We start from the raw sequence: 27,171 nt of genomic DNA, 5'->3' as shown, positions 1-27,171 counted from the left end.
CTGCAAAATTCAGGCTGCCCGCTAGGGATTGGAGGTCCTTCAGCGTGGCTTTTTCCTTGCCCAACATCCCTGTAATTACCTCCTTCAACTTCCGTACTTTCTCTCCCGGGAGCCTGCACACCCCTGCCACTGAGTCAATTTCAATCCCCAAAAATACCAGGCTCGTGACCAGACCCACCGTTTTACCTTTAGCCAGTGGGACCCCAAACTCCCCCATCAACTCCTGAAATACCCCCATGAGCTCCTTGCAATCATGCGTTCCTTTTCTCCCAATAAACATGAAATCGTCGAGGTAGTGGAGCATCCCCCCGACCTTGGTTCTTTGCCTTACTGAAAATTCCAGAAACCGGCTGAACTTCTCAAAATAAGCACATGAAATTGCACACCCCATCGGTAAACATTTGTCATAGAAGTACTCCTGTAACACCTTGAACCCCAGCAAATGATGGCTATCCTTGTGAATTGGCAGCAAACGGAAAGCCGACTCTATGTCTGCCTTCCCCATGAGGGCCCCCTCACCTAAGGGTTTTACCACTTCCACCGCCTCTTCAAATGATGCGTACTGAACCCTGCAGTGCTCTTCAGCAATGCCATCATTAACTGACCCCCTTCAGGGAAAGACAGGTGTTGTATCAATCTGTACTGCCCCACCTCCTTTTTAGGTACCAGCCCCAACGGGGACACTACCAAGTTTTCCAGTGGAGGTGTGCTGACCTGCCACCCTCCCCAACTGCAACTCTTTTCGCACTTTCAGTGCCAAGACTTCAGGCATTGACAAAGCAGACTTCAAATTGCAAGCCTCCTTCGGTCCTATTTGTCCGTTGAACGGAATCTTAAAACCCCACCTGAAACCTTCCCACAACAACTTTGCATCACCCTTGTCACAATATGCATTCAGAAAAGGAATCATAGCCTGTAAACGTATTGGCGTTGGCAGTTGCGTTTTAATCATGCTTGCCTTTTTCCTTGCTTTTTGAGCTGCCCTTCGCCTTGCCTTCTCGGTTGGCAGAGCTATGCCTCCCTGTGCTCGAGCCCTTAGAGTGCTTGAACCTGCATGCATTTCCATAGGTGCACTTCCCTTCTGCAAACAACCAACATTCCGGTAACTCCCCTTGGTAGTTGGGCCGGTTGTTCCAAGAGGAGTTCCCTCGAAAGGACCCTCTACCCCTTGGGTAGAACCCCTTGCCCCTGCCCTGGGCTGCTCTTTCGCTTGTAACGGCCTCATCTACCGGCATGGATGGGACCACTTTTGTGTCTATGCGTCCTCCCACATCCACTTCATCCCAGGTCATTGCTGGCCATACCTGCATTTTGAGTCTAAAACCCTTATCATAATTGCTCCATGTATCTCCCCCATGCTTCAAGTACTGCTCATGAATATACTGTTCGTACGCCATCAATGCCACGCCATCCTGAGGGAATTTCTCTAACATAATAGTGGCATATACCCGGAAAGCCCTCAACCAGGTATGGATGTTGAACTCAATTTTTGGCTTCTCCCTCTCCTTCTTCTCTTTTTCCCTTTCAGTTGGCTCGCTGAACCCCTGTCCGGAGGGGACCATCCCCAACAACTCCATAATATCCATTAACTCCTTCCTCCATACCCGTTCTTTGTATGCCAATGGGATGTGCCACGCCAATGCATTAATTGCCACTCTGGCTGGTGCAAACCCCGGCATAGGTCTACCATATATTGTATTATTGCTAACCAGCTCTTGCCCTTGCACCTGTGGAAGAGCCTGTGCGCCCCACCACGGTGTTCCCCCTATCTGGGGGGTGTAGGCGGTGCTCGCCCCTTGGGTCGCCATCTGCCCCGGGTTCACCCCGACCAATGGCCGACCCGCGTCTACCCCGGGCTGATTCCCCACTTGGCCCCCCTGTCCCGAGACCACACTTCCCCCTTGCGCCTCCTTACCCACCAGATTCAAAGCATGATCATTATTAACAGGTATCCGCCCATTTACACCAGCCCCCCATGCTTCCATGCATTCCCTGAACATACCTTTCACCATCTCCAAGGTGGTTGGACCCTCAGCTGCTACCGCCGGTGTGGCTACAGGTGCGCCGCGAGGACCTCCCGTTGGCCTTGGAGCCTCAGCAGGAACTGGTGCCGGTGTGGCTTCAACCTCCTGCACCCTCCCCTTTCCCTTAGGGTTGGCTTTCCGTTTCTGTGCCTCTGCCGCCTGCTGCTGGCTGTCCCTTGCTCTCTTGGTCATCACTCTTTTCCTCTTGCAGACCGGCTCAACCTCTTCCTCCAGCTCCTCAATGTCCTGTCCTTCTCCCTCCTGGGAGTGTACTTCTACTCATGTTTCTTCCATGGGTGTTGGCGGAAACAACAGCGGGGATTCCGACCGCTGGCTACGCCCTGCGACCTCAGCCCCCACCTGGGCTGCCATGTGTTGCATCCAACTGGTGCCATATCTGTCCCCAGCCCTCCTTGCCATCATCAGAAAGGCCTCCAAATCGTCCTTCTGCTGCTCTTCCTGGCTTTTACCTTGTATTTCCATGTTTAATATAGCCCAGTGCACTTCTGGCTATAGACAATGTCCTTGTTTCAGCACTTGTTCCCTTTTCTTCCATTTTGTTCAAGCTCTGTTCTTTACTTTTGTGTGCCCGAAACTGCCGACACAGTTAGCCCGAGTCCAGCTGCAGTTCCACCCAAATAACCCGTGGAGCTCTGTTGTTGTTCAGCCGACCGGAGCTTCTCTCCCTCTCTGCTCCTGCTCCCGCCGAAATAGTGGCCGCCTCCTTGCAGCCGCCTTCCACCACCGTTCCTATCCCCCTTAAAAACCTTGCCTTGTGTTTCAGGGATCGGCGGCGAGCAGCGCCGCGCTCCGTTCTCCAGCTCCACTGCCCGGCTTCACTCTGAGCCCCTTAGACACCCCGGTGCCTCCTCGCCGTGCTCCGCTCTCCCGATCCGCTGATCCGCTTCACTCTGGGCCCCAGCAGACACCTCGTTACCTCCTCGCCGCGCTTCCGGTGTCCCGCTCAGCTGACCGGCTCCGACTGTGCGTGCTGCAGAAGGCCCGATGCCTCCACACCACGTTCAACGGGATGCAAGGCCGTGCTTCCTTCTTTCTTCCGGGGTCAGCGCTGCCTCCGCGCTCAGCTGACTGCGTGTCCTCTTCTTTCCGGCAGTTCCTTCTTCTTGGTTGCCGGTGCCTCGATCCGCTTGTCCGCCCGCCGTCTCCAGAAGTCCTCGACCTGTGTACTCCGACAAGTACGCCGCACCGCAGGACTACAACGATGAAAAAACGAAGCCCAAAACGAAGTCCTCCACTTTTGGCGGGTGCCCGGCTGCTGGAAAAGCTGCAAGTGCTCCTAGGCCGGGCGCCCGCCGTATTTATGCCCCAAGCCTCGCCTCCTTCCTTTGTTGCCCTTCGCGGGCTTTCCAGGGCTCTTGGCGCCCTTTCCTTTGGCTCCTTTGCCGCCCTCTCCCCTGCCCCTGTGGGGGGAGGGGCGAGGGAGCGTAAAGGAGGAAGGCCCCTGCCCCGGTTATCGGGGTGCCTCCTCCATTCGCTGTGCTCCCCGTTCGTCACCTTCACTTCCACCGGCTCCAATCTGCTCTTTCCCTGTTTATCCCAGTCTGGGTATTGCCCACCCAACCCGAGAGGCCGAACAATTACAAAACAAGCGGGGCACCTCACCTGCCACCTCACCTGCCTGTGCGTGTGTTTATAGAGTCTCTCTCGGGCAGGGCGCCCCCCACAGCGGGCCATGGTGCACAGGAGCAGCATGAGGCCCCGCGCATGGCACTGCGCTACCATGCCCAGACCCGACCTGAACCTCGTGGTGCCTGCTGCGTCCAGTGCTGAGAGAGACTGCCGAATTGCCGAGAGGCTCAAGAGCGACAGAATAACTAATGGACACAAAAAATGTACAAGTGCTTATTACCGTCGTCGCCATTTGCCGCTCCAACATTCCCACATTATAGGTGAGCGCCTAACTTTGCCTAGTGCCAAGAGATTTCATACTTAATTTTCACAATGTCACTGGCCAAAAACTATCAACACATCTCATTCACAAAAATGTAGAAATATATCTAGTGATGGTCAGGGAGTGCCTGCCGCATATGCCCCAGGCCCCTGGCCGCATGAAATGCGGGCCGATGGAGGGCCTGGAAGTTTAGGCACGGGGTGGGGGGGAAACGGCGCGAAAGCAGTAGGGAGGGGGGGAGGGGCGTCCGAACGGCGCCACAAGAAACAAAAGCCCAGGAAAGGGCAGGAAACAGCACCTGGGAAGGTGCGAAATATAACAGCAAGGGGCCTGGGGGGGCAGGGGGAGGGGAAACCCAGCCCCCAAGAAGGAACAAAAGGTCTGGGGTGTATAAGTAAGCCAGGAAAAGGAGAGGCGGCACAAACCAGGTAAAGAGCTCACCTCTCTCGGGAGGCTCTTAGTGCCTGGATAAAGGGGAAGGAAAAATGTATGGTCTTGCGGGCTCACTGTTTTAAGTCCCCTTTTAAACATACAGGCAAAAACGTTTGCTCTTGCGGGCTCACTGTTTGTTCCTCGTTTGAACGTGCAGGCATCGTTTCACCTACCGGGTCGGTGAGCGGGCCCGACCAGCCTGGCAGGTCCGCGAGAAGAAGACCACTGGAGCAGCAAATACCATGAGGAGGCGGGAAGCAGCAAAGTTAAAGGAAGATCGTGTTTTCAAGGAAGTCAAGGAAGTCTCCGAGGAGGTCAGCCCTGCAGAAAGAAGGAAGTCAGAAATGGCAAGAAGGGCCCAGGATTTCATTGAACGGGCAACCAGGCAAGACACTCACCTCGTTCGGGTAAGTGTTTTGGGACTTGGACAAGGGAAAAGGAACCGGTTTGGAAACGCCAGCTGACGAAGGAAGCATAACACGGATGGATGTCGCCCAACGCAGCAGAAAGCAGTAAGTGCATTTTCTTCGTTCGGGTCCTTCCCTGGGTGACGGTTCCCGAACAAGAAGATGTGCTACAACAGAAGAGGAAGGGTTCCGGTTGTCTCGGGGTTCCAGCTCAGAGACAATATGGTGGCAGCCAGTCAGGTAAAGGAGCAGAGTAATGTGAGGGAGGAAAGCGGGACTTCAGCACTGGGGGCCGCGGTAGCCTCGTGTAAAGGGAGTAGGGGAGCACTTGCCTCGCCTGGGGGGTTGCATGGGGGATTTCATAGGGATTTCATAGTCGCGTGCGCAAGGACCACCGTAGGGTCACAGCTATGAGGGAGGAAAGCGGGACTTCAGCGCTGGGGGCCGCGGTAGCCTCGTGTAAAGGGAAATGTCGAGCAGTAGGTGAGCACTTTGGGGATGTAATTCACGCCACTGGCCCTGGGAACACCCACCCTCCCTCTGCTTGCCCCGCCTGGGGGGTTGCATGGGGGATTTAATAGTCGGTGCGCAAGGACCACTGTAGGGTCGCAGCTACGAACTACAAGGGGGTGTGGAGATATGCTCTCTAGCGGCTGCACAGCAAAGAGGTCAATGCTTGTATGGGCGGCTATGCGGCAGACGTAGTAGAAAGGCACACGGCATTGGTAGCTTCCAATGTTGAAGTAAAATGTAAATCTGCTCTTACTATGAGCGCCTGGAGTTTCTCTTATCTCTGGTGATCAGAAAAGTGTACGCGTATATTGCCAGTCTGGGTGCACTAGGGGGATTCTTTGCTGAGCATTTCGCGTATGTGGGGGTGTAATCATTCTTTTTCAGGCAAAAAACTGTGAACACTTCACGAGAGATTTTAGAACCAGTATTGTTAAATGATAGCATGTGGGCCAGCGGGGTGAACAGGGGGCCCACGGTGACCACCCTCCGGTAACGCGGCTTGGCACATTGTATCAGGGGTGCCGCTCTGCGCGCAGTGATGTGGAAATAAGCGAGGCAAGACAAAAAGAAAATGGCTGAGGTAAGAACAAAGAGGGCAAAAGGAAGGCAGCAGTTGGGCCGAGAAAGCAGAAAAAGTGTCTGGTAGCCGAAACTGGGCGTCCTACGGAAGGAGGACAGGGCAAAGGAAAATCTCGCCTTTGCTGAGTGAGGAGCCCGGCGGCAGGAGAGGGGGCACTACCAACAGGACAGAAGAAAAATTGGAAGTAAATTGTAAAGAGGTTAAGCTCAGGCATCACTGGTACGGGTAAGTCGCCCAGAACCAGGGACAGGAAGAGGTGAAAGCCGAATAAAGACAAGGAGGAAGGGGCTTCAACAATCGAGGGAGAGAGCAGCGAGGAGGAAGAGAGGGTCCCCTTGGAAGCATGGATGAAATGGGAAGGGTTACTAGGTAAGGAGAGTGAGAAGGGCTCTGGCATAGAAGGGGGCAGGCAAGAGTGCAGGGGCAGGTCCATTTCCACTATGTGACCCAGGGGACCTGGGACACAGCCCGCAAGGGGCACCGACAGTATTACAAAAATACCCAGAGGATGGAGTGGCATTGTTAACTTGGCAACAAGGGGTCTTGAAGGTATACAAAGCATTGGGGGGGATGCATGAAAGGAATACGCAAAGACAGGTACAACAACAGGGGAGACGATAATAACGACAAGGAATCACTTAGGGTCAGGGGAACAGAACCTTTGGGGCAGTCAATAGGGGACACAGAGAGGACGGCAGAGTAGCAAGGTAACATACCACCAACGACTCAAGGGGGTGGCACGGGAGATATCGGGAAAACATAGCTGGGAGCATGGACCATAAGCAGAAGGGCAGAAAAGGGGGAATTCCAAAGTGGTCAATAAGAGCAGTTATATGGCAGTCGCATATCAACCACGAGGAAAAGATGGCTCGGGGGCAATAGTTGACAACCGTAGGGCAGAGAACGGCCACACAAGGGAAGGCATGGGTTCCGCGAATAAACATTGGGAATAATGGAATGGCTAGCCATAAGGCTGGAATAGAAAAGGAAAAATATGGCCACGTGTATGGCAGGAAAATAACGCCCATACCGGGAAAGGCAGGGTTTCCAAGAATAAGCATCAGAAGTTTGACTGGAAAGGAAAGAACGCTTGGCTACAAGGTCGACTCAAAAGAAGAGGGAGAAAACACGGAGAACGGAATGGGTTATTGACAAACTGACCAGGAACGCCCTAACGTACAAAACGGGTAAGCAGTACGAAAGGCATGTAAAAGATGTGTTGGTGGAAACAGGTGTAAAAGAAGTGGAAAAAATGTCAACCGAAAAAATGTGTGAATTTCTGGAAGGGGCATTTGCCAAAGGGAGAAAGAAAAGCTGGGCGGCAGCGCACCTAGCGGCGGTGGCATATACCACAAAAGTGGCGGGCATACCGGACCCAACCGACAGCGCTACAATAAAATATGTTATGAGTGGATGGGCTAAATTAGAGGGGAAGAAACCAGATAGCAGAAGGCCGGTGAACTTTGGGAAGTTAATAATTCTGTTAAAAGTGCTGCGAGACACATGCAGCAGCACGTACGAAACCACGCTGTTCAGGGCAGCATTTGCGCTGGCATACTATGGGGCTTTCAGAGTAGGGGAACTGGTGGCCAGTAATACAGTGGCAGGAGACGGCCTGGCAAGGAGGGATATTAGTATGGGAAACAAGGGGATGTCTATAATGTTAAAGGAATCTAAAACAGACCAAACGGGGAAGGGGAGAGCAATAGACCTCAATTGCATGAGAGAAGGGCCACTGACCCAGATGTATCACCCAAGAATTCCTAGATCTCCGACCAGAGGTCGACGGGCAGCTACTAATACATAGGGACGGCTGCACACTCAGCAGGTACCAGTTTCAGGCGGTATTAAAACAGGCGGTGGCCAAAGCAGGATGGGATCCAGCTGAGGTTGGAACACACTCATTCAGGATAGGGACGGCAACCCCTGCATGGGCGGGGGGCCTGGAGCAAAGGGAGTGAAAAGGATTGGGGGGTGGAAGTCGCAATGTTTTAAAAAATACAAAGGGAGGAACTGATATAAACGCTTATCTCCCCCGTTTCCGTAGGGGCTTTACCCCACAAGTCGGCATGGATAGTGGGGCACTCTTTCATGACCCGGGCAGGCAGGTGGCTGGAGGAAGAGAAGCAAGGACTACATTTCAGGAACACAATCACATCCTGGTGGGGCCTCCCGGGGATGCACTGGGAGGACAATCACGACAGGCTGTCAGACCTGATAGGTTTCAGGGACCCCCCCGAGCACCTAGTTATACACCTCGGAGGGAACGACCTGGTGAGCACAAATAGGGGTAAGTTACAGAGGAACATTTGCGAGTCACTACATAGCATAGCCACAATTGGTGGAAAAACGAGATTTTCATGTCAGAAATAATACAAAGAAGGGTCTGGTATGGGGCACAGAGGAGGCACGCAATCGAAATAGCCAGAAAGAAACTAAATAAACCAGTAGAAAAGTACTGCGAGAGCACAGGGCTACACTTCATAAAGCATGGACTACACCGGAACAATCCGGACATGCTTCACCAGGATGGGGTACACCTATCAAGCAAGGGGATGGGGGCTTTTTCCGACAACATTTTTTAGGGCACTCCAGGAACGGGGTTGTACGTAGGGTGCTTTTGGGGGGGACCTGAACGGGCGCGAATAACACCCGCTCAGGTGTGGCGGCATGTGCCCAGGAACGAAGGCCCAGGGATAACAAGGACTCAGGAGGAGCCCTGGGCAACTTCGAGACTGGACACAACGTGCCCAAAAGCATATGGCAGTGTATTGATTTTTGTTGTTTTGTATTTTCTGTAAGAAAATAAAATGCCTACGGCCTACAACTTTTCCATAAACACAATTGATCTGTGATTTATTCTTTAGGTAGGGATCTGGTAAGAAGAGCAAAGCGAGCCCACACTACTCAGCCTATTACGCTACACCAGTTGTGTTGAGTGGTTAACATATTGCTCGCTTCGCTGGTAGGTCTTCTTAGCTATCTAAGCGGATTATTAGATTTTACATTTTAATTAGGTTTAGACACCTATGCGCAGAAATCCTACATAGGCTTCCCTCTGAGATGGACACTGCGCGAGCCTGCGCGCAGGTTAAAAAATGCGCACCCTGCATATTCATTGAAGTCACTGTGTAAAGTAACCGTATTCGCAAGTCACGCTGGCAATGCCCTCGACACGCCCCCACGCAAAGCAAAAACAGCCAGAATAGTTATCTTTGCGTGCTCCCCTGGGTTCTAACCTTTCAAAGAGTGCCTGGGGTCCCACGCAAGCAGGCCTGCATCTTGGGGTCCCAGTACAGGGTTCTCTATAACTGTTGCTGGCACTCCGACAACATGCATATGAAAAATCATAACTCTTCAATTACTCAGGAATCTGTAAGCGAACTCTGTACACCATTCTTGCACCCCACTAAACAGCATACGCGCTCACTCCTAAGTTCGATCGGAATCCCAGTTGTGTACACACACCCCTATATCCGACCTGCAAACCCACCTCAGCGCTGCGATTCCTACGTGCAAGTGTACTTACGCCTGCCTTCGAGTGGCGTAGAGATTGAGTGATTTGCATGGCCATTACTATGCCAAGAGGCTGCACAGGTGGTTCCATCAATACGTGTCGTTCGACACAGTTGTGGGCGTGCGAGGGATTGCCTGCCTCCCTTGGTGCACCCACTTTTTCGCATTTTCTTCCCCATTTTCTGTGTTCCGCCCCCTTCCCAGCCCTCTGCTCAAGCCACGCCCACGCTCTGCGTGGTGTATCGTGCCGAGCCCGTGCAAACTCCACCCAAGTCCAGGAAAAGTCCAGCGCAGTCCATTCCATGAACAGGGATTTGCGCGCAGATTGGCAAGCCAATCCCCAATTGTACACGCAAATAATTCTAGGAATCGGGCCTCTAAAGTATTGGCTAATAAAGTGATTTTTTGCAATAATTATTTCATTGGGTGATGCATTCCCTCCTTTCTTTTAAGTATTTTTCCTGAATCTAAATGTTTGTGAACGAGGTGTGTTGATAGTTTTGGACAGTGGTCTTGTGAAAATAAAGTACCTGTTGCTCTTGTGCTTTCCGCGTGGAGTCGGGCGGCCCATCAGCGCCCACTAAGGGTGCTTAGCGGAGGTGGGGACAGGTAGAACCTTTCTCTGTCCTTTTTTGCTACAGCCTACACAAATGATAAGAATAATAACCATAGTGGGCCTTCTGAGTGTGAAGGTTTTCTCAGTCAGTGTTGGGTTTGTCTGCCCAGTTATTGCACCGCACTCCGCCACCATTCGCATCTGCTTGGATAAAAGCCTATTTATAGAACCGCCTTGTGGCGTGCACACCAGGGGCCGCATGACAGAAACCTTGCACCAGTGAAATGCCCTTCTGCACCTACTTAGCACCGGGGCAAAGTTTGCCCCGGTGCAAACATGAATTAAAAGTGTACGTTTGCACTCTGGTGCTAATTGCAAGTGCACTGGTGCAAAGCTTCGGCATTCTGGCTGCAGAAGTGACTTGCCGATCCATTGCCTTATGTGCGGTGGGTTATCAGGGCAGAGGTACCCGCGGCCCCCTCCCCGTGAAGCACCCACAGTGGCACAAGCGCCTGCTCGTGACCTGCCCGAGCAGCCACCTGCGGACCCCTGGCCGTGGCACCAGGCAGAGGTACACACTGAGTACACGTGCCACCTCTTCCCGCAACTAACCGGTGGACCCAGAGGCAGACAGATGAAAACCAGACATAGCAAAAAGGTAGCCCCCCTCCCCCCCCCATGTACCACACGAGACATTGGGTGAGTGTTGGCAATAAAAAGGCCGTGGGTTTTATGTGATGATAAACCACACAATCCTAATCACAAGAACTCTAAAGAGAATGTGTACTTTTGGGCACGAGGCCCAGAGGTTACGCCCTCAGGCCCCTGCTGCCTTCCTTGTTCCACGCCAGTGTGGGCCCCGTAGGGTGCCCTGCCTTCCTTTTCTTTCGTCTCTCCCTTTTCTTGGGTGGGAGGGGGGGGTTGCATGTCCCTGGGGCAGGCGCTGGGCTGTGTTCTGCCTGTGTGGGGGCTGTGTCGTCCAGCCCCCGGCCGGCTGGTGCCAATGGCAGGTTGCACCCTGACCTGCTTCTTTTCTCATTCCCTGCCTGCACCCTGCCTGCCATACCTTGGTGAAGCGGGCAAGGGCCCTTCCTCCTGCCTGGCTGCGCACAAACGGACAAACTTAAAAGGAGAGGGGGGTGGGGGTTCGCACTGCGAGGTGTTAATGCCCCCTCTCCCTGTCCTGTCTGCCATGGGGCACAGGTTACTGGCCCTCGCCCTGGAGCTGCGGGGTTCCCCCTGCGTGGCGCTGACTAGCACCCCGCAGGAGGCACGACCAGGGCTTACAGGGTCACCCCCCCCCCCCCCGCCTCTGCAACAAAGCACACAGCACAGGCATCAGGCGATGCACCTGACAGAGGCAGCTACGAGCCCCCTGAGGTACCACAGAGCCCGCCACCGCAAGCCACGCGCACGGCTAGGTAGGGAGGTAGGGAGGTAGGGAGTTAACGCTTTGTTGGCCAGGACTGGAGATGGGGAAGTCTGTTTTACGCATATCTTCCCGGCCCCACTAATAGCGAGGGAGGGGTTCCGTCTTGCTGTAGAGGGGTCTGTGCGGGGGAGGGGGGTTTGGAGGGGGCCACGTTTACTGATTTCTCAGGCACCGGCTCTACTTTTTCAAGACATTTTGCTGTTTGCACCCTTTGACCTTTGACATCTTTATCCGTTTGATGCTTTTAGGAAAGAAACACACATATTTGACCTAAAATACATAATTTCTTTTAAAATAAAGTAGACTAAAAAACATTTGAAAACATCATTTTTCAGAATATGGAATAGGTATTTTGCGTTGAAATGTCCCCTTAGAAGCCTTTGCAGGTGGAAACCTCTAGCGTGGTTAGAGGGGTACACAGGGATGGGGGTCCCCGCCTCTGAGGAACTGCTGCTGGGACTTGGCAGAGAAAGGGTCGCCTTCACCCGCCCTCCCACCCTGCCTCCCCAGGAAGCCCTGCCCCGCCCCTCCCGGCGGGGATAAAAGCAGCGCACGCCTCAGTGCCAGCTCCGCATCTCATCCAGCATGGCTGCGGTCCTCGGCTACTGGAACTTCCGCGGGGTGAGGCGCAGCACCGTGAAGGGCGGCGGCGGGGGGCATGCACGCAGGGGGTCCTGCGTACCCGGGGTAGACCCTGGCACTCGCTTTGCGGAACGGCTTTTTTGGGGGGTACGGCTTGGTGGGTGTCTTGTGCGGTTGCGTTTTGGTTCATGTGGATGTGGGGGGTCGTAGGAAGCTTGCCCGCCCATAGGGCACTTTATGGGGTGAGGGGGGCTTGTGTGGGTGAGCAAGCTTTGTGTTTAGGTTTGGGAACGGTTTTTATGAGGGCGCAGTAGCTTTTGGGGTGTATGCTTCTGGGGGTTCCCTCGCTCACTGGCTGCCATGTTAGGGGTCACTTTGGGGCGGGACTGTGGGTGGGAGGCTTGTAAAGGCAATTGGGGTTGGCAGGAGGTTGGGGTGGGCCGTGCCACACTCCTGCAGTGTCTCGGCTTCTTTGCTGGCATGGTTCTGTGTACATGACACCCCATCTTCCTTTTTTACTTGACCCCAAACTCTGTGTGCGTTCTGCCCGTGTCACCCCCCACCCCCCTGCACCGATCTTCCTGTTGCGTCCTGCTTGTGTGCCCCCACCGCCTGCACCTCATTATTTTAGCTATCGTGTGTACCGTCTCTCCTAACAGCTGGCACATGCCATCCGGCTGCTGCTGGAGTACACGGGCACCGCGTATGAAGACCGCCTGTATGCCCGGGGACCAGGTAAGGACGCATTATTCTTTTAAGTAGCGCCTAGTGGCGGAGTAAGACCTCTTATACTGAAGCCCAGCTCCTTGCCCCTCACCCACCCTCCCGGCAGCGAGGGCAAAGGTGTCCCTGCTACCAATGTATGTAACCTTAAGACAGCAGCAACCCGTGCCCGTGCGGCGACCACCGGGCTAAAGGAACACTAATCCGGAACTGTTCGAGAAGGTTCCAAGAGGGTGCCAGTGGTGCTGGGCAGTCAGGTCACTGTGCATGTTGAGGTTTGAGGGCCCACGGGCAACCAGCCCTTCAGCAAACACTGCACAGAGAGGAACCGCTTACCTCTCCCCAATGCCACCAGCAACTCCACAAGACCAAGCGACCAACACCGTCATAGGCCCCACAGTGTCCAAGCAGACACTCTTCACTCACCACTAGAACAGACGAGCACAACAGCACCACAATTTCACACAACCAGCAGCTCCAAAGATCAACAGGAAGCCACATGTCACTCAATCACCACCAACACCAGATCGGATCGCTGCACCTCCCCCACACAACCAACAGCTCCAAAGATCAACAGGAAGCCACATGTCACTCAATCACCACCAACACCAGATCGGATCACTGCACCTCCCCCACACAACCAACAGATCCAAAGATCAACAGGAAGCCACATGTCACTCAATCACCACCAACACCAGATCGGATCGCTGCACCTCCCCCACACAACCAACAGCTCCAAAGATCAACAGGAAGCCACATGTCACTCAATCACCACCAACACCAGATCGGATCACTGCACCTCCCCCACACAACCAACAGATCCAAAGATCAACAGGAAGCCACATGTCACTCAATCACCACCAACACCAGATCGGATCGCTGCACCGCTCCCACACAACCAGCAGCTCCAAAGATCAACAGGAAGCCACATGTCACTCAATCACCACCAACACCAGAGCGGATCGCTGCACCTCCCCCACACAACCAACAGCTCCAAAGATCAACAGGAAGCCACATGTCACTCAATCACCACCAACACCAGAGCGGATCGCTGCACCGCTCCCACACAACCAGCAGCTCCAAAGATCAACAGGAAGCCACATGTCACTCAACCACCAACAACACCAGAGCGGATCGCTGCACCGCTCCCACACAACCAGCAGCTCCAAAGATCAACAGGAATCTGAACTGGGTAGCCCAGCTCTTTAAGATGAGTAGCAATACCCTGAAGATGGACGGGGATGCAGATTTTATTCATACATCATTAATGAAGACGACTCAGGTAGTTTAGCAAAAGGGAGTCCGTTTTATTAACAAGTATATAAAACAGGGAGTACAACGAACATCAGCACTCACTCGATCCTCTTACTCAACTTATTTTAGTAAAAACAGAGGTTATATCATGCAAAATCATCATCAGTTCGGTGCTGACCGGCGTCACTTACCCACGTCATCCTGTGTGGCAAACTACAAAACCTATTGGAGGGAGTTATAGGCTCTAAGTGAATGTCTAAGTATAAGTTGGATATCAGTATAGACAGTGAAGTAAAGTGATAGGGTACTTAACATCAGGCGGGGCAACTAAGACCTCCCCTCAAAATGGCCACTATGAACGTCACTAAATACACAACGTTCCATTGGCTACACAACCTATTGGACCCTTAATTATGTGATCTTCTACTATTGGTTGGCTTCTAACCCCAGCCAGTACTTTTCCATCTACGTCTAGCAGATTGCAGACTGAACATCCAGGTGCTGGGGAGCTCACCTTAACACTAACTTCCCACCAATTAGCAAATCAATCCACCATCACCTCAATAGTGCATTGTCAATTAGTTTTTTGAATATTGGCCTTGAGTTTGTACTGTGCTCTGAGAAATTTAAGGAGTGAAGGCATATCCTGCCCTCGTGCATAGGTGTGACCACCTCGATCGTCCAACTTCATGCTTTCAAGTGACTGGACTGTGACACACTGAAAAAAGGCCTTCTTGTTAATGTTCAGCACTGCTTTATAATGAGTAGTGGAAACATCCATCTTTTACTCGTCCATATGCATCTATATATATTGGCGCTTACCGCAATCTATATACTATAAAGCTTGAAGCTAGCTTTCAAGATTACTTTGCTGCTTGCGTTTCTTGTTGCATCTCTACATGTATGAACTAGTTTAATATCTTCATCTGTTCCTGTGCATAAGCTTCTTCACCTTGATCCCAAGATGTCACTTATCTTATTACTTTCTTGATGCCTTCTAGAATATCTGCATTCTCTGGTCTCTGCATCTCTTCTGTCTGCGTCATCTCTCTCTGTGTGACGTCACCATTAATATTTGCCATTTATCTGCTCTGCTTCTTCAGGAATCTCATTCAAATGGCCATCATATTGTCTTGTATGCAGGTACAGTTTTCTTAATGGGTACCTTGCGTCCCAGATTCTCTTAGGTATTGGTATTCCTATTGGTTCTGCACAGAGTCCACACTCTGCCCTTTGTTGGTTCAACTGTTCCGCATACGTCACATACTTTGGTTCCCACTCTATATGTAATGGGTGCGGGGCGGTTGGAGTAGGGGTACTTGGCTCCTCCTCTACACTCCCACCTCTGGGTGATTCATCGGCCACTTTCCCATCATCCTTCACATCTAGACATCCTTGTCTGAAGAAATGCTTCTTAGGGATCCATATCTTTATGACTCCCTTCAGGCATCCGGCTAATTTCACATGCTCATCATTATTCCATGTCATGACCATGCACTGTCCACTTGGACTGCAATAGATCCATCTTCCCACATACTTCTTTTGGTCCTTTGGATACAGGAACTTTGTTCCCTCAGGTGCATGGATACTGGCCTTCACAAAGTCTCTGATTTCTTCATCAGTCAGATCTTTAGGCTTCCATCCTGGTTCAACATCAATCATAATCTTCATCCCAATGGCTTTCCTTGATGTCTTCTTGCACTGTGAGATTATTATCTTGATCACACAGAATCCAAGAAACACCAACACGATCCGGGCTCCAAGAAACTTAAACATGTCTGCCATCCATTGTGGAACCCAAGAGAAGAGTGATCCAAACCAGCTGTCATCAGCAATGTCTTCTACTTCGTCTATCATCTGACCATGGAGTTTCGTCAGCATGTCTATTGCCACTGTCAAGGTTCCATTCTCGTCATCATGAGAAGGTATAAATGTGCAACATGATTCTCCAATTTTGGCACAAACACCTCCATCCATAGCTGTGATCGTGTCCAAGACAAATCTATTCTGAAGAGTCATCAGTCTTATGGCTCTCATCTCTTCTCTGATTGCATTGAATCCCTTTATTGTAGTGTTAAATGTCTGCAGCAATTCCATCTGGTGATCTGAAGCCACTTGGTATTTGCTCCAACCTAGATTCTTGGCATGAAGATCAATGTGAACACTGAAGAAGTCTGGCTGAACAGTCTGTGTTCATATGGGATAGAGTCAAAAGCTTCTTTTGACTTGGCTGAGAAATTGTTCTCTCTCTTCATCCTTTATCAGCTCCACAGATCTCTTCTTCCTCAGGTGAGCATCTGCCTTTGGAAAACTGTAGAGATTCAGATCACTCTTTGGAATCACTAATATTGGAACATTGACATTCACCAATGTGAATATTCCTCGTAGTCTTTAGGTAGTTTCATATTTGCCTTGGATCCACAAGCCCAATTTGATATGATATGATATGATAGGTTATTTATAACGTGCTTAATACCCAGAGGTTTCTAAGCATGGACCCGGGACCGAACCTGCATTGCTCCATGTCGTCTTGCTTCCAGGGCGAGCATGTTGCCGCTGAGCTATCCTCCCAAGACATAGTGATCGATAATTACTGCTGTCCCAATGTTCATTCCTGGTGCTTCAAATATTGGACCACATTTCTGGTTCTCTCCCATGTTTCTTGTGCCATTGTTTCTGAAGCACAGCTTTGCACTCTCTAAAGGCACTATCTGCAGGGGTCCTCCTCTGTCTTCGACCCATGTCAGTAGTTTAGCAATTTTCAGCCATATTGGTTTGCACAACATCTGTGCATTCTCAATAGTTGATTGGTAGTGACCCATTATTACCCAGTCTCTGCAGATCACTACTCCTTTCTCCCATCCGCCTGGTGATAGCATGGATCCCCAGATCTGCATCTGTCCTCTTTCTTCCATCTACGAATGTCTTCTGCAGATTTTCAGTCTTTTATTCACTTCCCGTCTGATTGAAGTTCATTTTACTCCAGGTTTCTCATATCTGATCACATGATTCCCCATCTTGGCGTTGTTTCTTGTCTTTATATCTTGAATATAGTAATCTTTATCTGGATCTGCCCGTTCAGTTGCCCATTTGAGAGAGGCTGTTCGGCCCATGAACTGGCCTCTTGTACTACAGAAAGCTAGGTGCACTATGCAGTGTGTACTCAGGACATCTATTTCAACAGCTATGAAGATTTTCGACTTCCCCATGTTGTATGGCATGAGTGCACATACGAAGCATTGCTCCTTTGAAGTTCTTCTCCCAAATTCCTTCATGTGTTGGTACAATATGTTATTTCCCAAGTGTGCCGTGCTGTCCAGGTATTCATTTAGTTCATATTTATCTTCCTTTGTGCTTCTTTTAGACCTCATTCTTTTCATGTGAGCTTCCATAATCATATCTTGAAGTGTACCCGTGTAGCTTCTTCTGACTGGATTAGTCATAGGCGCATTTATTATTTTAAGTAAAAATGGGACAGTAGTAATAGGACTGTAGTTAGTTGGTATTGTTGGGTCCAATGAGGCTTTCTTTAGCAATGGTAGTACCCTCGAGTCCAATAACCTCTTAGGACTAAGACAATCTGGTTTCAGACACTTTCATGACACGGAAACAGCCTTGATTGAGTTAAAAATGCAAATTGACCAACTTAAAGATAATGGACAATGTGACTGGATCTATCGGCCATGTTCGATCTGCTCGATCACAAAGTGCTCTGAAAACACTCGTCCACCGCTGACAACTTCTCCCAAGAAGCCACTGACTGGATTAAATCCTTCTTCAACAACAGGTCAATGAGAGTTTTCTCTCTGTCAGCCGCTCCTGGCCCCTCTCCTATTACTTGCGGTGTGCTGCAAGGATTATGTGTCTCACCGACCATGTATAATATATTCACAAAGCCATTGTTCGATGATCTCGATCATCTGGGTGTCACCTATGCGAATTATGCAGATAACAACCAGATACTCCTACCTCTTACCGGTGACTAGGACATTGACCTAGCCCTAGTCAATAAAATATATTCTATCATTCACGCATGGATGGCAGCCCATGGCCTCTGCCTGAATGATGACATGAACGAGATCTTGATACTAGGAGCCCCAGCCAACCTCATCAAACTAGGAAGTCAATATAATGCATTCAATATTGATGGTATCGACATTAAAGTCGCCAAGGAAACGAAAACCTTAGGTGTTTATTTGGACTCAGCTCTCAACCTAAGCAAACAAGTTAACACCACGGTTTCTGCTATAGTGTACACTTGCAAGCTAATACAGACGTGCAAACAATTTCTATCTACAAACAGCTGCATCACCTTAGCAAGGGCCCTAATCTTGTCTAAACTTGATTACTGTAATGCCCTATATGTTGGCGCTAACAAAGAGATCCTCAACAAACTACACATTTTACAAAATAACAGACTAAGAACGGCTTTAAGTATTCCGAGGAGACAACACATCTCCGAGGTCAGAAGAAATCACAATCGGCTATCCATCAAGGACTGGATCCAGTTAAAAATTGTTGCCATCACAAACAGATGTTTAAATAACGCTGCTCCACAGTACCTAAAAGACAAAATCACGAAAGAAAATGTATCACGCCCTACTAGGTCCTCAAATTTGCATTGTATCATAGCTCCCAGATTTAACCTGAAAAAGGCGGGGGGCATTAGCTTTCCTGTCCAGGCTGCCCACTTATGGAACCCTCTCCCCATTCACCTGCAAATGCACCAGACATTCCAAAACCCTAGGAAAAACACAAAACATTGGCTAGTTTTGAATGACATTTGACTGCCACAGGGCCCTGACTTCCTGCGTCCCTCTAGGAGCATCTACTCTAACTGCACCGGTTCCTGGTGTGCTCATTACCTGTGTCAACTATTGTGTTTTTGTCTTGTGTTGAGAGTCGTGAAGATATAGAAGACCTCTGTCCCCAAGTGCCGCACAGGGAGAATCACTAAATCACTCCCTGTGCAACCTTTGCGGCCACAGGTGGAGATAATCCGAAGCCGGAACCGAAGTACTAGGAACCCCAAGGCAGCTGTGGAAAAAGGCAATGATTAGATACCAAGCAGTCAGGACACTACATACAATAATCCGAATACAGTCAGAATCTTACCGGGGATCTGATGAACGGGATGGAAAACCTGAATGGGAGGATGGTTCCGGGACTCACGTAGGCAAAAGACCCACCCTGCGGGATAGGTCTAGATGTACCTCGCCAGTCTCCACCTGGAGAGTGTATTGAAGAGGGCCCCAGGTAATCAGGTGGCAGCCACCAACTGAAGAGTGAGATTCCCCGTGTAGAGGTGCAATCAGGGAGGCCCAACAGAGATCCGTTGCAGACGAAGGTCTGAAGCCAGGAAGAGCAGTCTACACCAAAGGGATAAACAAGAACGAGATCCAGAGGAAGTCCGTAGTTCAGTCCGGGGTCAGGAGCCGTGATGAGCAGAAAAGCCGATGTAGCCAAATCCAAACGTGATCCACAAGAAGTCCAGTAAACATAAGCCAAGTCCAAGGAAGCCAGGTAAGCAATACAGGAAAGAAAGTCAAACAGAGTACTCCTGGTAAACCAGCTGTGAAGCGTAGGATACCGGCACTGCACTGCTTAAATATCGTCCACTTCCTGGTCACATGATGTCAACCGGAGTCACGTGACCGCGAAACCGGGGCACGTGACCGTTTCCTCGGGTCACGTGATCGGGCCACAACAGCACGAGCGAGTGTGTTACTGCTCGAGCGGTGGCCTAATCTCCAAGGCAACTGCCAATGGAGAAACGGCCGCAATCGTGACTGCAGGGTGAATGGCGTTTGTTTGGCCAGCGCACGAGCCAACCGGGGTTGCCTACGTGAGCCCCGGGAGACAGGTGAATGGGAGGGGTAGGACACTGGACTGGGTATCGAGACAAGGTCGTAGGAACTACCCGAGGACATGACAGAGCCCCCCCTCAAAGGCCCACGACCCCGTGGGCAGGAAGGATGTTCCCTATGAAACCGGGAGATCAATCGAGGGGCATGGACATCCGAGGCGGGGACCCAGGTGCGTTCCTCCGGACCATAACCCAACCAGTCAACAAGGTACTGCAGGCGACCCCGAAGGAAACGGGACCCCAATATGCCCGAGACCTCGAAAACATCAGGTGCATCCAGGGACACGGGGGCAGGAGAAGGGCGAAGACGCGTCGAGGATGGGCAGGGCTTGAGGAGGGAGGTGTGAAACACAGGATGTACCCGCCAAGAGGAGGGGAGAACCAGGCGATAGGCCACCGGGTTGATGACATGGGAAACAACATAAGGACCCACAAAACGGGGCATGAGTTTGCGGCAGCCCTTCAAGTGGAGATGACGGGAGGACAGCCAAACCCGGGACCCAACGGGATACAACGGGGCCATGGTACGCCTAGCGTCTGCGGAGGCCTTCATGGATGCCTGTGCCTCCTGCAGATGAACGAGGACCTGGGTATGGAGGGCTGACATGTCTCGAACGCAGGCTACTGCTGCAGGGTTCTCGGTGGGAGAAATGTCGGGGATAGGGAGGACCCTGGGATGCTGGCCATACATGGCGTAAAATGGAGAGAGACCCGTGGAGGAGTGAGTAGCGTTGTTGTAGGCGAACTCAGCGTAATGTATGTTCTGGAACCAGGTTGATTGTTGTTGTAGCATCAAACAACGCAGATATTGCTCCATGGACTGATTTGTTCTCTCTGTCTGGCCATCGGTTTCCGGGTGATAAGCGGAGGAGAACCGGGCATCGATACCTAGAAGAGCGGTCAATGCACGCCAAAAACGGGACGTGAACTGAGAGCCTCGATCGGACACCAGGACAGAGGGAAGGCCGTAGCGGCAGAAAACGTTGTCAAAGAATAACTTGGCCAAGGCAGGGGCAGACGGGATACCATGACAAGGGATGAATTGAGCCATCTTGGTGAAGACATCGACCACTACCCATATGGTGTCGTAACCCTGGATCTTGGGTAAATCGGTTACGAAATCCATGCTCAGGGTGTGCCAGGGTTTTGGTGGCACGGGTAAGGGTCGCAGTAGCCCCAATGGACGACCCCTACGATGTTTGCCCTGAGCACAGACTGAGCATGTGTTGACGTAACAGCCCACGTCGTGCCTCATGGACGGCCACCAACACCATCGTTTCAGGAGATCCAAGGTGCGGGCCTGGCCCGGGTGACCATTGATCGGGGCGTCATGGGACCACTCTAGGGCTAGGTTTCTGGTGTCAGTGGTAGGGAGTACTAGACGGTCCTGTACATATGGCAAACCGTTGTGATAGGTGGGATCCCATTCTGACAGCTGATCGGGGTGCCTTTGAACCCAGGAACGAATGTCTTCTAGTAGTGCCAGAGGGGGTGTGCATGTACAGACAACATGTCCCCGGGGTATGAGTGTGTCGGGAAACACCGGTAACGAAACCCCCCCAGGGGAGCGAGACAAAGCGTCCGCCTTGCTATGTTCTGTACCAGAGCGGTGCTTAATACGAGAGAAGAGAACCCAGAGATAAAGCGCCGATAGAAATTGGCAAAACCCAAGAAAGATTGCAAAGCCTTTAGGGTCTTTGGTGTTGGCCAATCGAGGACACTCCTTCACAAAATGCCCCCCTAAGCCGCAATAAAAGCAGGCATTCTCAGCCCTTCTGCGCTCCCTCTCTCTCGAGGTGATGGGACTCCTAACACCTCCTATTTGCATCGGCTCACCGGTGGCTTCAGAGGACGACGACGGAATAGCAGAGCTGGCCGTTTGGGAAAACCCGGCCTCAGCCCTGCGTTCGGAGCGTCGTGCGTCTACTTGGAGAGCCAGGTCCACCAGGGCCGGGAACTGGACTGGCAGAGACGGTACCATAGCCAAGGCGTCTTTCATAGGACTGCTTAGTCCTCTATAGAATACCACCGATCTCTTACTTTCAGGCCAGGAGGTCTCCGCTGCCAGTTGGTTAAATCTTGTGATGTATTCAATAAGAGAGCCCTTCCCCTGGGACAGGTCCAGTAGTTCTAGATCATGGGATTGTGCTTTATACCTGGTGTCGAACACTCGGGACATTTCCAATACTAGCTGATCGAAATCATAGAGGGCAGGATGGTTGGTTTCTAACAGCGGGTTTGCCCAAGCAGCAGCCGTGCCGGCTAGGTGAGAGAGAGTGAATGCCGCCTTGGTGGTAGGATCCGGAAAAACAAGGGGTCGACACAAGAAGTGCAACTTACACTGGTTAAGGAAAGTCCTAAACCTTCTTGGGTCCCCATGGAACTTTTCTGGGGCAGCCAAAGGAAAGGGTGAAGGCAAAACCACCGGAACAGGAGCCGAGGGAGTCGGGATTGGGTGTACAAGGGGTATCGATGCTGGAGGGGCGTCTCCGAGCTCCGGGTCCAAGGGTAAGGGGTGTTGGGTGCTTTGTAACAGGTCAAGACGCTGATGGACCGCGGTATTAGCCGCCACCATATCGGCTCGTAGTAACGTGATTGCTTGGATGACAGCAGCCAGGGGGTCTTCGGCGGCACCCTCCATATCTTGCACGACAAGGCTTCACAGTCTTGTGTTGAGAGTCGTGAAGATATAGAAGACCTCTGTCCCCAAGTGCCGCACAGGGAGAATCACTAAATCACTCCCTGTGCAACCTTTGCGGCCACAGGTGGAGATAATCCGAAGCCGGAACCGAAGTACTAGGAACCCCAAGGCAGCTGTGGAAAAAGGCAATGATTAGATACCAAGCAGTCAGGACACTACATACAATAATCCGAATACAGTCAGAGTCTTACCGGGGATCTGATGAACGGGATGGAAAACCTGAATGGGAGGATGGTTCCGGGACTCACGTAGGCAAAAGACCCACCCTGCGGGATAGGTCTAGATGTACCTCGCCAGTCTCCACCTGGAGAGTGTATTGAAGAGGGCCCCAGGTAATCAGGTGGCAGCCACCAACTGAAGAGTGAGATTCCCCGTGTAGAGGTGCAATCAGGGAGGCCCAACAGAGATCCGTTGCAGACGAAGGTCTGAAGCCAGGAAGAGCAGTCTACACCAAAGGGATAAACAAGAACGAGATCCAGAGGAAGTCCGTAGTTCAGTCCGGGGTCAGGAGCCGTGATGAGCAGAAAAGCCGATGTAGCCAAATCCAAACGTGATCCACAAGAAGTCCAGTAAACATAAGCCAAGTCCAAGGAAGCCAGGTAAGCAATACAGGAAAGAAAGTCAAACAGAGTACTCCTGGTAAACCAGCTGTGAAGCGTAGGATACCGGCACTGCACTGCTTAAATATCGTCCACTTCCTGGTCACATGATGTCAACCGGAGTCACGTGACCGCGAAACCGGGGCACGTGACCGTTTCCTCGGGTCACGTGATCGGGCCACAACAGCACGAGCGAGTGTGTTACTGCTCGAGCGGTGGCCTAATCTCCAAGGCAACTGCCAATGGAGAAACGGCCGCAATCGTGACTGCAGGGTGTATGCCGTTTGTTTGGCCAGCGCGCGAGCCAACCGGGGTTGCCTACGTGAGCCCCGGGAGACAGGTGAATGGGAGGGGTAGGACACTGGACTGGGTATCGAGACAAGGTCGTAGGAACTACCCGAGGACATGACAGTTTTATCTGAATTGCATTTATCTTGGGGTTTAAATAAGACTGTTTTTATTGGTATTGTATTTATATCTGTGTGGAATTATAACATTTGTTATGATATGCAGTGCACCCAGATACCCATGGGTTTGGTGCACTACACACATTAATAAACAAACAAACAAACAACCAGCAGCACCGAAGATCAACAAGAAGCCACATGTCACTCAATCACTACCAACACCAACACCACACATGATCGCTGCACTACTCACACACAACCAGAAGCTCCAAAGATCAACAGGAAGCCACATGTCACTCAATCACCACCAACACCACACATGATCAATCGCTGCACTACTCACACACAACCAGAAGCTCCAAAGATCAACAGGAAGCCACATGTCACTCAATCACTACCAACACCAACACCACACATGATCGCTGCACTACTCACACACAACCAGAAGCTCCAAAGATCAACAGGAAGCCACAAGTCACTCAATCACTACCAACACCAACACCACACATGATCGCTGCACCACTCCCACACAACCAGCAGCTCCGAAGATCAACAGGAAGCCACAAGTCACTCAATCACTACCAACACCAACACCACACATGATCGCTGCACTACTCACACACAACCAGCAGCTCCAAAGATCAACAGGAAGCCGCATGTCACTCAATCACCACCAACACCACACATGATCAATCGCTGCACTACTCCCACACAACCAGAAGCTCCAAAGATCAACAGGAAGCCACAAGTCACTCAATCACCACCAACACCACACATGATCAATCGCTGCACTACTCCCACACAACCAGAAGCTCCAAAGATCAACAGGAAGCCACATGTCACTCAATCACCACCAACACCACACATGATCAATCGCTGCACTACTCCCACACAACCAGAAGCTCCAAAGATCAACAGGAAGCCACATGTCACTCAATCACTACCAACACCAACACCACACATGATCGCTGCACTACTCACACACAACCAGCAGCTCCAAAGATCAACAGGAAGCCACATGTCACTCAATCACTACCAACACCAACACCACACATGATCGCTGCACTACTCCCACACAACCAGAAGCTCCAAAGATCAACAGGAAGCCACAAGTCACTCAATCACTACCAACACCAACACCACACATGATCGCTGCACTACTCACACACAACCAGAAGCTCCAAAGATCAACAGGAAGCCACATGTCACTCAATCACTACCAACACCAACACCACACATGATCGCTGCACTACTCCCACACAACCAGAAGCTCCAAAGATCAACAGGAAGCCACAAGTCACTCAATCACTACCAACACCAACACCACACATGATCGCTGCACTACTCACACACAACCAGAAGCTCCAAAGATCAACAGGAAGCCACATGTCACTCAATCACTACCAACACCAACACCACACATGATCAATCGCTGCACTACTCCCACACAACCAGAAGCTCCAAAGATCAACAGGAAGCCACATGTCACTCAATCACCACCAACACCAACACCACACATGATCGCTGCACTACTCACACACAACCAGAAGCTCCAAAGATCAACAGGAAGCCACATGTCACTCAATCACTACCAACACCAACACCACACATGATCGCTGCACTACTCACACACAACCAGAAGCTCCAAAGATCAACAGGAAGCCACATGTCACTCAATCACTACCAACACCAACACCACACATGATCGCTGCACTACTCACACACAACCAGCAGCTCCAAAGATCAACAGGAAGCCACATGTCACTCAATCACTACCAACACCAACACCACACATGATCGCTGCACTACTCACACACAACCAGAAGCTCCAAAGATCAACAGGAAGCCACATGTCACTCAATCACCACCAACACCACACATGATCAATCGCTGCACTACTCCCACACAACCAGAAGCTCCAAAGATCAACAAGAAGCCACATGTCACTCAATCACCACCAACACCACAGCTGATCGAGCCACCACTCCCACACAACCAGAAGCTCCAAAGATCAACAGGAAGCCACATGTCACTCAATCACTACCAACACCAACACCACACATGATCGCTGCACTACTCACACACAACCAGAAGCTCCAAAGATCAACAGGAAGCCACATGTCACTCAATCACCACCAACACCACACATGATCAATCGCTGCACTACTCCCACACAACCAGAAGCTCCAAAGATCAACAAGAAGCCACATGTCACTCAATCACCACCAACACCACAGCTGATATAACCACCACTCCCACACAACCAGAAGCTCCAAAGATCAACAGGAAGCCACATGTCACTCAATCACTACCAACACCACACATGAACGCTGCACTACTCTCATACAACCAGCAGCACCAAAGATCAAATGGGAGCCACATGTCACTCAATCACCACCAACACCACACATGAACGCTGCACTACTCTCATACAACCAGCAGCACCAAAGATCAAATGGGAGCCACATGTCACTCAATCACCACCAACACCACAGCTGATCGATACACTACTCCCACACAACCAGAAGCTCCAAAGATCAGCAGGAAGCCACATGTCACTCAATTTTCACCAACACCACAGTTTATTGCCACACCACTGCCACACAACCAGAAGCTTCAAAGATCAACAGTAAGCCACATGTCACTCAATCACTACCAACACCACACACGGTCGCTGCACTACTCCCACACAACCAGAAGCTCCAAAGATAAAATGGGAGCCACATGTCACTCAATCACTACCAACACCATAGATGATCATGCTGCCACTCCCACACAACAAGCAGCTCCAAAGATCAACAGGAATCCACATGTCATTCATTCACTGCCAACACCAAAGCTTATTGCCCGTTGTTAGCATGCTGGTCCTTTAGCGGGTCCCGCTAAGGGCGCCTGGTAAAACCAGGCGCCCTTAGCGGGACCCGCTAAAGGACCTCGTAATGCGGCGGTAAGGGGTTGACGCCTCCAGCACCTTTACCGGCGCCGTTAACCCCTTACCGCCAACCTTGTAATGACCCCCACTGTGTCCTAGCGCAGTCGCTAGGCACCAGACACAAGACACACTGTGCCACACACTGCACCGCACTCCATGCCGGTATCGAGAGTAAATAGAGTAGCTCCTCTTCCTGTTTGCAATGAATAGGGAGAACAGACTCCAGCCACATTTATCCACAAGTCTCCAAAAGACACACTGTGCCACACACCACACCTCCTCTAAGAGGCCCACACTAATGATGGCCTCCCCCATGAGTCCAACATTCACTATGGCTTGCTTGGGTAAGCCCTTGCAAGCAGGTTCCCCTTTCCTATGGCCCAGTTCCTTACACACAAAACAGGCTTTGGGTGCCGAGAACGCAGGTGCCCCAGTGTTAGGGGTTCCTGCGCTCTTCTTTTCGGTGTGTACGGCTGAACTAGAGTTTTGGGATTTCCCTTTGTTTTTTGGGGACCTGACTTCGAATAGGATTTGGGTAGATCTGTGTCCTTCCCATCTGTGTTTACTTTTTAGTCCGCCAATTTCTCATCCAGTTTGGGTGTGCTCGCCTGAGCCTTTTTCAGTACTCGAGTACTCACAAAGCTGAGGGCAGCCGTTGCAGTTCTCTAGGGTCGGTGATAATCTTCTGCATAAGATGCTGGTGTAGGTCAACCTCACAATGTTTTAATACATGCT

The 27,171-nt window shown here is 51.2% G+C and overlaps 1 long non-coding RNA gene across 1 annotated transcript in view; it reads left to right on the top strand.

The window, feature by feature from the left end:
• Window positions 1-11,925: 11,925 nt before the first annotated feature.
• LOC138520724 (uncharacterized) overlaps window positions 11,926-27,171 on the top strand; it is a 159,660-nt gene continuing 144,414 nt past the window's right edge. Inside the window, exons 1-2 of the long non-coding RNA XR_011282873.1 lie at window positions 11,926-11,993; window positions 12,614-12,689. This is a non-coding gene — a long non-coding RNA (uncharacterized lncRNA). The remainder of the gene's footprint in view (window positions 11,994-12,613; window positions 12,690-27,171) is intronic.

Source organism: Ambystoma mexicanum, chromosome 13, assembly GCF_040938575.1.
Source record: "Ambystoma mexicanum isolate Mex_15411 chromosome 13, UKY_AmexF1_1, whole genome shotgun sequence".
NCBI classification, from domain to species: Eukaryota; Metazoa; Chordata; class Amphibia; order Caudata; family Ambystomatidae; genus Ambystoma; species Ambystoma mexicanum.
Note: the sequence above shows the minus strand (reverse complement) of the source record. Positions and strands in the feature narration are given on the sequence as shown.